The 16,192-nt window shown below is 44.2% G+C and overlaps 1 long non-coding RNA gene across 1 annotated transcript; it reads right to left on the bottom strand.

Moving 5' to 3' along the window:
- Nucleotides 1–457: 457 nt before the first annotated feature.
- LOC132213789 (uncharacterized) lies at nucleotides 458–9,146 on the bottom strand. Its single transcript, XR_009448063.1, has 4 exons — nucleotides 9,078–9,146; nucleotides 8,053–8,329; nucleotides 2,609–2,664; nucleotides 458–685 (listed from the first exon to the last, which is right to left on the bottom strand). It is a non-coding gene; the product is annotated as an uncharacterized LOC132213789 (long non-coding RNA).
- Nucleotides 9,147–16,192: the final 7,046 nt, after the last annotated feature.

The raw sequence follows: 16,192 nt of genomic DNA, 5'->3' as shown, positions 1-16,192 counted from the left end.
TAAACACCCGCTGTCAGGAGCCCCTGAAGGCCACGCCCCCTGCAGCTCAGGCCCCTCTCCTGGGCCTTCTCAGATCCAGCAACTAAAGGGTTAGTGCTTTGCCTTTCAAGGGAGCCTGAGACACTGGTCCCTCCGTGTGATCAGTTGTGGTCCATGATGCACTAGTTATTGTACTTCAACCATTATCCCAGTCCTCAGGGGATGGGGTAAGGTTGCCTTGCCCGCTTCTAGGTTTTTTATGATTGTCAAACATATTTTGCCCAAGTACAGAGTAAGCCCTTCTCTGTGAATGGGACCCTCCTTAGGGACTCAGCAGGATGTGGTTCCGTTGGTGGCAGTGGGAGTCCCAGGAGGAACCACAACCGGGCAGACCTGCTCACCAGGCGGGGAAGCCACGGGGCTCAGGGAGGACAGCCAGTCCAGCGGAGAACGAGGGGCCTGGAGAATGAGACAGCAGCAGCAGCAGGATCGAGGCCAGCAGTCAGCATCCCTGTCCCCTGCCCCGGACAGTCCTGTGGGATGGGACTCTTCAAGTCAAATGGCCTTATGTTTGTGAAGATTTGTCCTTTCTTACTAGGCAAGGGGGCTTGACGCAGCTGAGCAAGCTTTTAAGTCTTAAGCAATTCTCCTTTCCCTGAAAGGAAGGCCCGGCAAGGAAGACATCACAGGCTGAGACGGGCAGAATCTGCAATGGAGGCCCAGAGAGTGATCACTGGAATGCTTGCTATCTGCAGCCTGAGTCACGGCGCTGAAAGGGGAACGCCAAGCTTGTGTTTCCGTATGTGGTCATGTCAACCACACTGTGACATGTTGATCAAACTAAAATCCAGCTTTGAAATAATACATACTTTCATGCCTAGAAACTCAATATAACCGGTTTCTGCTTTGAATTGCATAGTTTACTTGAAAATTGCAATGCACCTATCATTTACTCTGAAGCCTTTATGTCCACCTTTGACCAAAAACACTAAAGTTCTGGAGAATATGATGAAATAAATGTTATTGTCTTCATTAATATACTTAGCACTGTGCCTGAGGCAGAAAAGATGTTCAACAGATGGTGGTAGCATGAAAGAGAATGTTGATTCTCTTTCATTAATTTTTGACAAACGTTTAAAATTTTTATATCTAAGCCAAAAGAGTTAGAGGAAAAAAAAAAAAGCAGTCATCCCTATACTTAAGACTTAGCCCTAGCTGGTTTGGTGCAGTGGACAGAACATCGGCCCTCAGACTGAAGGGTCCTGGGTTTGACCGCCAAGGGCATGTACCTTGCTTGCAGGCTCCATCCCTGGTCCTGATCTGGGTGCGTGCAGGAGGCAACCAATCGATATGAGACACATCGATGTTTCTCTCTCTGTGTCTCTCCCCCTCTCTTCCACTCTCTCTAAAAAATATAATAAAATCAATGGAAAAATATCCTCCAGTGAGGATGAACAAAACAAAACAAAAAAAGGCATTGTAATTATTGTCCAGGGTTTCTCAATCTTGACACTATTGACACTTGGGGCCAGACAATCTTTGCTGTCTGTGTATAGGGTGTTCTGGACATTGTAGGATGTTTAGCAATATCTTTGGCCCCGCTCCCAGGATGCCAGTGGCACCCCCTTCTTGACTGTGAAAACCAAAAAATGCCTTCAGATATTTGCCAAATGTCCTCTGGGCAGAAGAAAGGTGCAAAATTACCTCCAGTCAAGAGCAACTTATCACCGTCAAATTCTCTGCATGAACTGTATCAGAAAGGAACAAATTCTATGCTCAACCACAACTATCTTATTAAAAAGTAGCCCTGACTGGTTTGGCTCAGTGGATAGAGCGTCGGCCTGCAGACTGAAGGGTCCCGGGTTCGATTATGCTCAAGGGCACATGCCTGGGTTGTGGGCTAGATCCCCCGTAGGGGGTGTGCAGGAGGCAGCCGATCAATGATTCTCTCTCATCATTGATGTCTCTCTCCCTCTCCCTTCCTTTCTGAAATCAATAAAAATATATATATATATTTTTTAAAAGTAAATCTGTTGTGCAATAGGCCTTTTTGACTAGCTCTAGCCCGCTGACAGTTTAGGACATGCTCAGATCAGCCTGGAGCTGAATTTGTCGAGGAGCAGCCACCCAGAAGTGCTTATTCCCAGCAGAGATGTCAGAGAAACCTTGCCAGTGAAGAGTACTCATAGATACTGAATACAATATTTTTTAAAAAAACAGCTTTTAAAATGTAGGGCTAATGTTAGGTTTGATCAAATAATCGAATTGATACCCCCTTCCCTAGGAAACTGACCTTTAGGTCATTTTGCAATTGACATTCCCTTTCGCTTAGATCACATTCCATTTGCTAAGACCAGTAACTTTCCTCTCCGGATTTGCCCAGGATCTGGACCCACCCAGGGAATTCCCCGCACAGAGAAAGCCCGCCTGGAGTCCTTTAAAATCTCTGATTCCCCGAATGGTTTCCAGATGACCTAATAAATTTATAATTCTTTACCACGTTCGGCCTCGTGCATTCCTCCTTTGAGGACCCTAACAGTTAATAGTGTGAAAGCAAGGGAAATCCTCAGAGGCCCAAGTTGAGAAAACTCAAATACAGAGGTAAGCAAATGCTGAAGTCAGAACTCACCCTGAAGGTATCGGCCAATCCCTACGGGGCCTAGAGCTGGGAGCAGGAGCCAAACTCTGGGACCTATGTGGGATAAAAGGTAGGATCCAGGACTCCTCAGGCAAGTGCCTCTGAAAGGTGACTGAAAAAGACAAAACAAAAAACATCCCACCCTCAAAGTTCTGTCTAGGTCTTGGCTCTGAGTTGAATGGAAAAAAGATCTCCTCTACTAATTCCTAATCATAAGCCTAGTCACATGTGCTTTAAGGGCTGGAATTCACACTCCTTATGTAATTACAAATTCAAAGCTGAACATTTAGTGTATAAGAGTACCAGGTTGGTAGTACCCCAGGCACCTGGCAGAAGAAATGCAAGTCCTCCTAAGAGGAGCACATGCCCAACTCACACCTCAAAACATCACAACAGATAAAACACTGAGAAATATGTGATAACAATAAGAAATCATAAATATTTAAAGAGAGGAGCCACCATGAGTTAGAGTCAGCAGAAACAACAGTATGCAGAATCAGACCCCCAAAGACAATAGATATGAAATGATTGGATACATATAGAAAATAAATATGTTTAAAAAAATAAAAGAGACTGAGAAGCGTGACAGAGAAGTGAGAATCTATTAAGACTGACCAAACAGAAAGGAAGAAATATGTGTTGTTTTTTGTAGATGATACATTTATGTGTATAGAAAATTCAAAAGAGCCCTGGCCCGTGTGGCTCAATTGATTGGAGCATCATCTTGTATACCAAAAGGTTGCAGGTTCAATTCACAGTCAAGGCACATACCTAAGTTACAGCGCAATCCATGGTCGGGACACAGATGCAGGGCAACCAATCAATACTATCTCATATCAACATCTCTCTCTCTCTTTTTCCCTCCCTCTCTTCCTCCCTTCCTCCCTCCCTCCCTCCCCTTCTCTCTAGAAATCCTCAGGTGAGGATTAAAAAAAATACAAAAGAATTTTTAAACGGATCATTAAAATTAAATAAATTTAGCCTGGCTGGTATGGCTCAGTAGTTGAGCATCAACCTATGAACCAGGAGGTCATGGTTCAATTCCCAGTCAGGGCACATGCCCGGTTGTGGGTTCCATCCCCAGTAGGGGGCATGCAGGAGGCAGCCAATCAATGATTCTCTCTCATCATTGATGTTTCCATCTCTCCCTCTTCCTTCCTCTCTGAAATCAATAAAATATATATTTTTTAAAAATTAAATAAATTTAGCAAGGATGAGGGACACAAAGGTAATACACCAAAACCAACTGTACCCAGAATAGCCAACTAATAAAAAAGAAGAACCAAGTGGAGCACTCACGCTTTCTAATTTCAAAACTTACTATAAAGTTGCAGTAATCGAGACAGTGTGGGTACTGGTGCAACAGAAGACAGATCCATGGAGTAGAATTGACAGTCCAGAAATAATGGGAGAAAACTTTGCGAATAAGGTGTTTGATAAAGGACTTGATTTAGAATATATAAAGAGCTTCTACAACTCAGTAATAATGTGACAATAACCTAATTTTAAAAAATGGGCAAAGAATCTGACTATACATTACTCCAGAGAAGATATACAAATAGCCAATAAGCACATGAAAAGATCCTCAACATCATTAGTCATCAGGGAAATGCAAATCAACACATATATGTTCACCTGATTGATGACAAAGGTGGCACCTGCAATACAGCAGGAGACAAGAGGAAAAGATGTTCTTTTCTAGAGCAATCGAATAGCCAAAGGGACAAAATACATCCTGACAAAATAAATCATTCACAAAAATCAATTCCAGGTGGACTATAAATCTAAATGTGAAAGGTTAAAAAATAATCTTTTAGGATAATACTTGGAGTAGGCAACTATTTTTAAACATGACACAAAAATTAGTAACTGAAAAGGAGAAAAATAATAAATTGGACTATATTAAGATTGTTAGTTGTTTATCCCAACAACTATTGTTCTTCTCTTCTTTATGCCAGAACCACAGATTTATTTGGGGTTGCAATGTCACCTACTAAAGTTGCATAATTTCCAACCTCCTTTGCATGTAGGTGTGGCCATGCACTAAATTCTGGGAATTGAAATATAAAAAGAAATGTGTAAGACTTCTGGGAAGAATCCTTATGGAAAACAGAGCAAGCCCTCCTTCCCTTGCACCATATGACTTATGATAATGCAGATGTGAGGGCTGGATCTCCAGAAGCTAACTTGGACCTTGAGAAGGGAAGTCGTGGGCAATAGGGCAGTAGAGTAATGAGGTAAAAGACCTGTAACAGCCAAATATTGTCTAGCATCTAATTACGTATATGTGAGAAATGATCTTCTTTTACAAATTACTATTTATTTTGAGATTTCTGTCACATGTGCTTAATTGAGTTCTAACTAGTATAGACATAAATTGTCAGATCCAGAATGCCCAACAGATCCCATGCAATAAAAATAAAAGGAAATTTATATTTAGGTAGCTTTGTGGTGAGATCGCAGAACACTAGAGACAAAGAAATCATAAAGACAGACAGAAAAGACAAAGAATGATAAACTGTTGACTTGCATAAAAACAGAAGCCAATAAACCTTCATTGATGTCTTCAAAATATTAAGAGAAACTAAGTAACATTTTATATCTAGAGAAATGCTTATTTGAAAACAAAAGGAAAATAGGCATTTTCAGATAGAACTTTCCACCAATAGAACCTTGACTGATAGAACTTAAAAAGATACACTTCAAGAATAAAAATGAGCCCTAGGTGGTGTGGCTAAGTGGATAGAGCGTTGGCCTGTGGACTGAAGGGTTCCGGGGTTGATTCCAGTCAAGGGCACATGCCTGGGTTGCAGGCTCGATCCCCAGTAGGGGGCATGCAGGAGGCAGCCAAACAATGATTCTCTCTCATCATTGATGTTTCTATCTCTCTCTCCCTCTTCCTTCCTCTCTGAAATCAATAAAAATACATTTTAAAAAAAGAATAAAAATTAGTTCAGAAGAACAATGTAAGGCGTCAGAAGGAAAAGTGAGCAACAAAAATTATAAACATATGGCAAAATATAAACAAACAGTTGACTATATACAATCATGATCGTCATCATCATCATCATTATCATCATCTCTAATTGTGTGTTTAAGAAGAACTAAAATTCTGGGCGGAAATAGCATATAATTTGGGAGAGAGTGGTTTGAGTGAAAGTGTTCTAATGCCTTTGTAGAATTAAGGTATTCTAAAGCCTTTGTATTTGGAGGAGGAGATTAAAGCCATTAACTATACAGATGCTATCAAAGCACAGAACTAAATAAATGAAGAGAAATTCCATGTTCATGGATAGAAACTCAATATTGTCAAGATGCCAGCTCTTCTCAATCTAATCTATAGATTAAATGCAATCTCAATCAAAATCCTAGCAAGTTATTTTGTAGATATTAACAAAAGGATGCTAAAGTTTTTATGGAAAGGCAAAAGATCCAAAATAGCCAACTTAATATGGAAAAAGAAGAACAAAGTTGGAGAACAGACACAACTCAACTTCAGAACTAACTATAAAGCTATAATAACCAAAACAATATAGTATTGGCGAAAGAATAGACAAATAAATTAATATAACAGAATAGAGAGCCTGGAAATCCACCACATAAATTTAGTCAACTGATTTTTTGACAAAAGAGTAAAGATAATACAGTGGAAAAAAAGATGTTCTCTTCAATGGTGGTAGAATAATTGGACATCCATATGCAAAAAACTGGCTGCAGATACGATCTTACAATCTTTATAAAAATTAACTCAAATGGATCAGAGACCTAAATGTAAAATGCAAAACTATAAGCCTTTTAGAAGATAACATAAAAGAAACGGTAGATGACCCTGGGTTTGGTGATGACTTTTTAGATGTGATACCAAAAGCATGATCCATGAAAGAATTGATAAGCTGGACTTCATTATAATTAAAATTGTCTGCTCTAGGAAAGACACTGTCAAGAGAATGAAAAGACAGCCCACAGCCTGGAAGAAAATATTTGCAGAAGACACATCTGTTATTCAAAGAGCTGTTATTCAAAGTATACAAAGAACTCTAAAAACTCAACAACAAGAAAACGACCCAATTTTAAAATGGCCCTAACAGACACCTCACCAAATAAGATATATAGATGTCAAGCATATGAAAAGATGCTTCACATCATATGTCATCAGGGAAATGTAAATTAAGGCAATGAAATACCACTCCACATGTTAGAATATTCAAAACCTAACACTGACAGCATCAATTTCGACAAGGACGTGGAGCAACAGGAACTTTCATACATTGCTGGTGAGAATGTAAAATGGTACAGCCACTTTGGAAGGCAGGTGGCTTTTCGCCACCTAACCTAACATAAACACACCCTCACCATGGAATCCAAAATTGTGCTTCTTGGTATTTACCCAAAGTAGATGAAAACTTATGTTCACACACCGGCCTGCACAAGAATGTTTACGGCAGCTTTATTCATAATTTCCAAAATTTAGATGCATCCTAGATATATAAATACTAATAAACTCTGGTATATTCCAGACAATAGAATATTATTCCATGCTAAAAAAAAGAGCTGTCAAGCTATGAAAAGATATGAAAGAACCTTAAATGCATATTACTAAGGCTACACACTGTATGATTCCAACAACATGACATTTTTGAAAAGTCCAAACTATGGAGACAGTAAAAAAATCACTGGTTTCCAGGAGCTGGGGGTGATGGAGGGATAAACAGGTTGGAGCACAGAGGATTTTCAGGACAGTGAAACTACTCTAGCAGATACCATAATGGTAGATACATATACATTTATCCAAACCCATAGAATATAGACCAATAAGAGAGAACTAATGTAAACAATGGACTTTGGGTCGTATTGTGCCAGCATAAAATCAATAATTGTACCCCTCTGGTGGGGGATGCTGATATTGGGGGTGGCTATGCATGTGTGGGGGCAGCAAGTATAAGGAAAATCCCTTTACTTTCTGCTCAATTTTTCTGTGCATTTAAAATTGCTCTAAAAAATTGTTGATTTTTTTAAAAACGAGGAAAAAATTATAAAAACATGGAGAAATTAGCTCACTCGTGATCATAATGGGAGATGTTAATACACCACTGTGTAATTTACAGAACAAGTAGATAAAAAACAAAAGTCAGTAAGAATGTTGATGATTTGAACAACACAAATAATGCTTGACTTACATAGAACTCTGCACAAATCAATTTAGGAAAACATTCTTTTCAAGCACCCAAGGTATATTCCATAAAATTTGATCACATGCAAGTGTATAAGGCAAACCTAAAGAAAGTTCAAAGCATCGAACATACCGATCACATAGATTCATACAGATCACATTGTCTAGCAAAAGCAATGAAGTTAATCAGTAACAACAAAAAATCCAAAGATTTGAAAATTAAAACAATCGTCTAAATAACTCACACCATGGGTCAAAGGAAAACTGATGGTCTGAGCCTCCAGACTTTCATGAGTTGAAACAGCTCGTGAAAACTCTCTGATGGCATGAGGACTGAAGAGCCTGTAAGAAAAGAGGGTCGACTGATGAATTTGAAGCTGCTTTTGCTTTTTCAGCATTTTCTGGATAATGAGGACCCCTCTTAGCCAGTACTCATCTGTCAATCATGATTGGCCTTACTTGGGTCACATGTCCATAACTGAACCATTCCCTCTGGATAGAGAAATGGGGTCTGACTGGCCAGCCTAGGTTGGGTTCTATCTCTGTGTAATAAAAATAGGGAGTGTTTATTAAAATGTGTGTGTGTGTGTGTGTGTGTGTGTGTGTGTGTGTGTGTGTGTTTAAATTTATTTCAGAGAGAGGGTGAGGAAGAGAGATAGAAACATCAATGGGTTGCCTCCTGCATGCTCCCTACTGGGGATGGAGCCCACAACCTGGGCATATGCCTAACCAGGAATGGAACCACAATCTCCAGATGCAGGGTAAGATGCTCAATCAACTAAGCCACACTAGTGGGGCGGGTGGGAGTGTCTTGACTGCTAGAGTCTCCAAAAGCTCATGAAGTTAGAAGGAAATCCTTCCTGGGAAGGTAGCTTGACAAACAAAATCACTCTTCTTCCCATAAATAGAATGCTACAAACGCCCCTGACTAGCATAATACAATGACTGTTTAAACAAAAAAAAACCCTGTAAAAAACAAAATCATGTCCAGTTGTCACATCCAACCCCAAGCCCAGGATTGCTGGGTGCTGTGCTTTCCTCCGTCATCAGGTTCCAGAGCAGCCTTTCATGGATTTGGCAGCCCACAGCTAAAAGATAAGTTTAACCACCCTCAACATTCCCGGGACCCAGTGACAAAGGGCAAACAGAAACATTGCTCTATGTCTCCCATTGGGCAACAGGGAAAAGGAAAACCTCAAACACTCCATGCTCCGCAGCGCAGGGACAGGGGCAGCCCCAGGCAGAGCTGTCAGTCTCTGGGTCAGCCCACCCACCTGCCCCCCTTCTTACCAACTGCTAGGACATCCTTGCCGAGGATTTCCGTGGCCACTTCTGAGGAGGGTGTGGAGGAAGGAAGACCCACTTCCTCTCAGCAAAATTGCAGGGCCTGGGACTTGCCTTGGGGTCTGGAGCAATCACAGGCCCCTGTTCATCAGGCTTGGGAGTTCCTGGACATATACTATCCCCACAATCCTAGTGGATGGATGGTCTATTTGAGTATACACACTGTTAACTAGTAACTAACTCCAGACGTCTATTCCTGGTCACGGTCCTTGAACTGAACTTGCCCTTGCGGTTTCTGAGATAAGCACAGTTCCTTTGGCCTTGTGCTCAAATTGAGGGCTTTCTTCTGGACTTGCAATGAGAAACAGAGCTCATCTGACCCCTGCCTCCAGTCTACATCCCAGTGCATGCTGGGAAAAGAGAGTTTATTAGCTCCAATTACAGGGTATTTCCAGGGGTGGATCTGGCTTTAGGCATAGCTGGATCTTGTGGCTCAAACAATACTATCTAGGTTCTGTCTTAATCTCTCAGTCTGCTTGCCTCTGCTTGGCCTCCTGCAAAATGGATCTGTGTCCTTATGTCTGGAAAGATAGCTCCTAGAACCCTCAGATTTATACCCTTTCAAATTAGGAAATAGCTAAGAGAACATCTCTCTCCCATATTGATCACAGGTAATTCTCTTATTGGCCCATCTTGCAGTACATAACCATATCTGTGGCCATGTGGGTGTGGCACTTTGGCCAGCCAGAGTCAGGTGCCCACCCGGTCATGAGGGCAGGAGGTGGTGCTGGGCACTTTGATTGGCAGCTCTATAGGGGTTATCTGGAGTGGGGTGACATGCTCCAAAAGAAGGGATGCTGGGTAAACAAAGACAGGAAAGGCCCACAATAGAGGCGCAAGAGTGGAAATGAAAGCCAAATAGTAGGGTAAAGCATAGGGAGAAACTCTACATAAGTTCATTTATCGTAAGGGACCTCCAGTGTGACTCTGAGTTTCCGGACAATGAAAGCCAAGACGGAAATATGATCAGTGATGCAAACCAGATGGTAGCTGAGGTCCCCAGGCCTGGGGGAGGTTCAACGCACATCCCAAGTTTCCTCCGTCTCCCTGGAGGCTCACTTTCTCAGCGTTTGTGATCCCACAGGGCCACCTCTGTTCCACATCACGTGGCTCCCAGATGGGAGGCGTACCTTTTCTTTGACTTCTACTCACACAAAGTAGCTAGTGAAGATTTTCATAGGAAGACAACGTTGTGGGGGTGGAGGGTGGTCTTCAAATGTCCTTTGGCTCCTGTTATAGGCTGCACTGTGCTCCCCCCAAACCTATCTGCTGAAGTCCTCACCCCCAGGACCTCAGAAAATGACTGTGTTTAGAGAGAGAGAGTCTTTAAAGATCAAGTTAAAATGAGGTCGATGTGGGTGGACCCTAATCCAGTATGACTGCTGTCCTTACGAGAAGAGGAGAGTAGGACCCAGGCACACACAGAGGGAAGACCATGTGAGGATGCAGGGAGAAGCAGCCACCTACAAGCCAAGGAAAAAGGCCTTAGAACAGCGGTTCTCAACCTGTGGGTTGCGACCCCTTTGGCGGTCGAACGACCCTTTCACAGGGGCTGCCTAAGACCATCCTGCATATCAGATATTTACATTACAACTCATAACAGTAGCAACATTACAGCTATGAAGTAGCAATGAAAATAATTTTATGGTTGGGTCACAACATGAGGAACTGTATTTAAAGGGCCAGAAGGTTGAGAACCACTGCCTTAGAAGAAACAAGCCCTGCCGACACCTCGAACATAGACTTCTAGCCTCCAGAACTGTGAGAAAATAAATTTCTGTTGTTTAAACCCCAGTCTGTGGTATTTTGTTATGGCAGCAAATTAACCCAGCCCCTCACCTGCCATTTTACAGGAATCTCTCCTTATTCTTCCCCTGGCGTCCCTGAATTTCCTCTCCTCCTTCTCAGAGGCCAGATTCCCTCCTGGTCTCAGGCAGAGCTGTCTGCACCTTATCTTGAGTGCGTGGCCTACAGAAACATCCAGTTCTCCGGCTCCTACTCCCAGGCCTTCAGCTTATCAAAATAGTTTCCCAAACAAGGACTGCTTCCTGCCCAAGAAGAATTCTACCACCCGCAATGAAGATCAAGACATTTCCCTTCGTGTTAGCATCATGCCTGTGCTGGAGACCATGCCTGGGTTAGAGAAGTGTTCCCGAGATCCACCTGGAAACCCTCAGGAGAAATGTTTTTGTGGCAAACCAGAAAGTTATCAAGAGCAAGAACAGCCCAGTCGTTTTTAGACTCACAGAGCACATTAAAGCAGGAAAGGTTCCAATAAATCCTATTGTTTAGGAAATAGTCAAGTAAAGAGCTTCTAAATCAAAGAAAGGAAAAGGAGGGACAGGAAGAGGAGGGGAAAAGGGAAGCTTCATTCCCAGGGGCCTTAAGGGAGCATCAGGATCCTCCCCTCAGTATCCTAAACACCCCCCCCCCCCGCCCCCTTACCCCCCGCAGCCTTCAAGCTTTGAGCCTCCCTCTCCTCCTGGGCCTGACCTCTCGTGTCTGATGGAGCCTTTGTTACCCTTTGCTGGTCAGCCTGTGTCCCTGACACAGCCTTCTTTTGCTGGAGCTGCCCTACCCTGAGCTGGTGTTTTCTCTCTGGCCAAGTAACCAGCTCCAGCCTCCAGAGTGCCCCTTCCACTTCAGCGCGGGGCAATCCCACACTCCAATTAACCCCACCTTCTTGTCCCTCAGGTTGTCCCTCCGGGCACTGGGCATCAGCGACCAGGGATGTGCCTGAAGGTGAGCCTGGTGGCACCTCTGTTACTTGGTGACTTAGACCTGGGAAGTCCCTCTCCAGGGCTGTCTGCGCACACACAGCTGTTTATTGCAGTTGTGGCAGCAAATGCTTTCTCTTACGTTTTTGTTTTTCCTCCCCAAATGCCAAGCACCGAAGCAGTCACACAGGAATTGTCTCATGGATGCCATTGGGAATGGCAATGTTTGCCACAAAACACGACCATCTACTTTGGTAGAGTCTCTGCCTCACCTCTAGGGGCCTCTCGGTGGTGGTGGTGGTAGGGGGTTGAGGTGAGGCCATTTGGTGGTGGCTGGGCTCTGATTCCAGCCTGGGACATGTGATGAGGAGCTGAGGAAGTGCCCTTCCTGTTTCCATCCTGCTTCCTGTTTCCTTCTACAGGCCATGAGCACATGCTTCTGAGTTGCCTTCCTCCTGTTGCACAAACACGCTGAGATTTCCTGGCTGGCATGTCAGTTCCCCCTCTGGACACAGGGGAGGAACTCCTGGAGTGCCTGGCAGCAATGCCACTTTGGATCCCAGACAGAAAACCCAAGAACAGCTCTAATGACCTTGATTTTGGGTCAAGGTAATTGGCTTCATTGTTGTGCCTGGTAATCTGACCCAGATAGACCATCTACTTCATATATATGTATATATATATATATATATATATATATATATATATATATATATATATATTTCAGAGAGGAAGGAAAAGGGAGAGAGATATAGAAATATCAATTATGAAAGAGAATCATTGATCAGCTGCCTCCTGAATACCCTACACTGGGGATCGAGCCCACAACCCGGGCATTGAACTGTGACCTCTTGGTTCATAGATCAACGCTTAACCACTGAGCCATGGCAGCCAACCAGACCATCCACTTCTTAGCCCGGGACACAGAGCACAGCTCGGACATGCTGTGAAACCCCACGGGATGTAGAAGGGTCGTAACCACACAAACCTGCACAGGGCATGGCTGCCTGTGAGGCTCTGTCGCCAAGAGCTTGCTCTCATTTCCCCTCGCTGCTCTCCAAGATATTTTGCCCCCCTTTAAAGAGTGAAGAAAGGGCCTTAGAGAGGCCAGAGGCTTGCTCAATACCACACAAAGTGGCCTTTGTGCTTCTGGTCAATGCTTTTTCCACACAGATGGACCACGTGGGGTCAGGAGGGGTGGGAACATCTTGTGTTCTCTCGACACTCGCACCTTCCCAGTGGTGTCCCGCTCTCCCTCCCTCCTGGACAGGGAGAGCAGCACGCACCTGCCACCCTGCTGGCACAAGACTCACTGGGTTTGAGTTTGCAGAGGAGAGACAAGACAACCACCGTACGTATTGTCCATCCTTGGTCCTCAGAAAGAGCACTGGAGGCAGGAGCAAGGCCCACGGCTTCTTGGCACAGGGTGAAGTGGAGTACCCGGGCGGTGGGGTCGGGTGCCCTAGCCTTGCCTTTGGGGAGTCTAAGTAGCTCCTGTTCTGAAGTGTTTAATCGGCCAGGAAAGTGTGCACGAAGAACAAAAAGGCAAAAGTAAACAGCTGTTACACTTATACACAGTTAAGAACTTGCCCATCTGCAAGTTCTGGTGTTTCAGCAGTTTCAGATCCAAAGTAGAATTTTAACCCTCACTACTGCCCCCAAATTAAATTTGAGGGCTCCCTTTGCAGGAGACCAAAGCTCTGGCTTTCGGACCCATAATGAATGTCTCCTGTTTCCATTTGAGGGCTGCTTCTGGCATGCCCTTCTCCTTGCTTAGATTCAACTTGCCTCGACGGGCGCAATATTAGGGGTTTTCACCCACAACGCCTCATGCAATTCTCCCAGCCAGCCCAGAAGATTGGTTCCTTCTCTCAACTTCAGAGATGAGGAATCTGAGGTTTACCTTGGTTAAGTCATTTGTCCGAGATCAGCAGACAGCAAGCAGTTCCCAGGATGCTAGCCAACATCACACTGACATGTGTAGACATGACATGGGTCCAACTAGGTCAGGACCTATCCTACCCCACTCACAATGATCTTGTTTATGTTTTTCTGACTACTCCCCAACAGCCTCAACCACATCTTTCAGGTTATTCAATTACCCATATGTTTGATTGACCTGTCAAGGTCTCCTTCTGAAGGGCTGACCTTCCTCAACATCCCTCCTCATCCTCTCAGGACAAGGAGTTTCATCACAGACTGCAGAAGCTCTCTGAGGCTCTGTGAAGAACAGTGTATTCCCAATGCCTGACTATTCCTCCCTCTGTCCCAGCTACTCCTGCTATAGTGGATGGAGGCGGCTAGAAATTCTGTTTACTTAACAGGTTTTCTCATCCCTAGTCTTCTGGTAACAATGCTCTTCCTTTTTTTTTCCTTTGGGGAACTTCCTCTCCCCTAGACCTAATCCTCAACTGCCCATGATGATTCTCCTCTATTTCCTGGTAATAGAGGAGAGATGAGTGACTGAAGCAAACTTCAGTCTGATCCTTCTGGCCATCCTGATTGGTCCAAGGATGAGCATGTGACCCAATCCACTAATTACAATTTTCCCCTCTTCAAGCAATGACACAATGAATCTACTCTGCCGGTACTGGCATCTTTTTTCATCTGTCCAATTATCCCCATTGAATAAATACCTGGTTTGGAATTGCTGAGTCATATGTATGTACATTTTAGATATTGGCACATTTTGTGAGGCGGCCCTACAGAAAGGTTGGCCCAAATTGACACCGTCCCAGCACTACATGAGGGTCGGCCCTGCACAACCGACAGCAGCTGGCGTTGTCAGTCTTCACATGTGTGCCTTTCTGGAAAGTGAGGACAGCTGCTGAAATCTGTTCCCAGCTCAGGCCCTCTTTTTGAGTCATGTCCCGACGTGCCTGTTCCTAAAGTTACCTACCCCTGACCTTGCTTCTCAATTTCTTGCCTGGTCCTGTGTCCAAATCCATTGGTCTGGTATCCTCGTCTCACTCAACAAGACTGGAAAGTGAGTCTTTATCAGTCACATCCCTTTTCCCTTTGAACTCCTTTCAGGTGCTAAGAACAGTTTGGAACCCGGTAATTATTTGTTGAATGAATGAATAAATGAGTAAAACCTCTTCTGTTAGCCACTCATTCCCTGCTCAGCTCTGGCTGGTGCCATTCGTGGGGTCAGGGCTGACCTGACAGATAAATGCCTAAGAATCCCATAGTCTAACGGCATCACCTCTTTTATTGTCTCTATCTTTTCCTCACTATAATGAGCCTCATAGCCCTTAAGTTAGGATGACATACATTGCCCTGTCCCCAGAGTTCTTCCTTGGCTCTTTTTTTTTGGTTAATCCTCACCCGAGGATGAGGATATTTTTCCATTGATTTTTAGAGAGAGTGGAAGGGAAGGAGAGACACACAGAGAGAGAAACATCAATGTGTCAACTGGATGCACCCCGACCAGGGCCGGGGACCAAGCCTGCAACTGAGGTATGTGCCCTTGACCGTAATGGAACCCGGGATCCTTCAGTGTGCGGGCGGACACTCTATCCACTGAGCCAAACTGGCTAGGGCTTCCTTGGCTCTTTAAGCACTTTGCCATTTGTGGTTGTAATTGGTTTTTTATTTATTAATTGATTGATTATTTTTACTGTTGACAGTATTACAGATGCCCCCCTCCACCCAACCCCCGCCCCATCCCAGACCTTCCCCATGCTGTTGTCTGTGTTCATGGACTATGCATATATGCACATATGCTCCTTGGTTAATCTTTCCTGGTCCCCGCCCCCACCACCACTCTCCTCCCCTCTGAGATCTGTCAGTTTGTCCCATGCACCCATGTCTCTGATACCATTGTAATGGTACCAGAGATACCATTGTGACTCTGGGCTTGTGGGCTCCCTTGCTTTTGCCCAGTTGGCCCACAGCCATGCGGACCCCACACAGTGGACTCAGGGACTGCAACTAGCCTGATACTGAACTGGACCCGGCTCTCCCACGGAAAGGAAACTCTGGACTCTGACTCTGCTTCTAGCTTTACCGAAGGGATGTAATGCCACGGAAATAAAGCGCTCTACCATTTCATCCTCCAGTGGGGGCCTCCAGAAACACTTATTTTGGTGGTACCCTAAGAACCCCACTTCCACCGATAGCACCTCTGGACCTATTCTATTCCGCAGTGTTTAAAGAGCTCATTCATCACGTTCTTCATGGTCCCTGGGATGCTTGCTTGCTCTTCTAGAGGGGACCCCATGGCCATTCCTGAAGGGGGGCTTGGGGTGCAGGGGATGCATGGCAGCCATGCTTTAGACCTCAGATTATGTCCGTCAGTAATGTTGCTTTGTTTTAAAAATTTATTTTCTGGGATGTAGTTAC

Source organism: Myotis daubentonii, chromosome 12, assembly GCF_963259705.1.
Source record: "Myotis daubentonii chromosome 12, mMyoDau2.1, whole genome shotgun sequence".
NCBI classification, from domain to species: Eukaryota; Metazoa; Chordata; class Mammalia; order Chiroptera; family Vespertilionidae; genus Myotis; species Myotis daubentonii.
The sequence above is the reverse complement of the archived record's forward strand: the minus strand, read 5'-3'. Positions and strand labels throughout refer to the sequence as shown.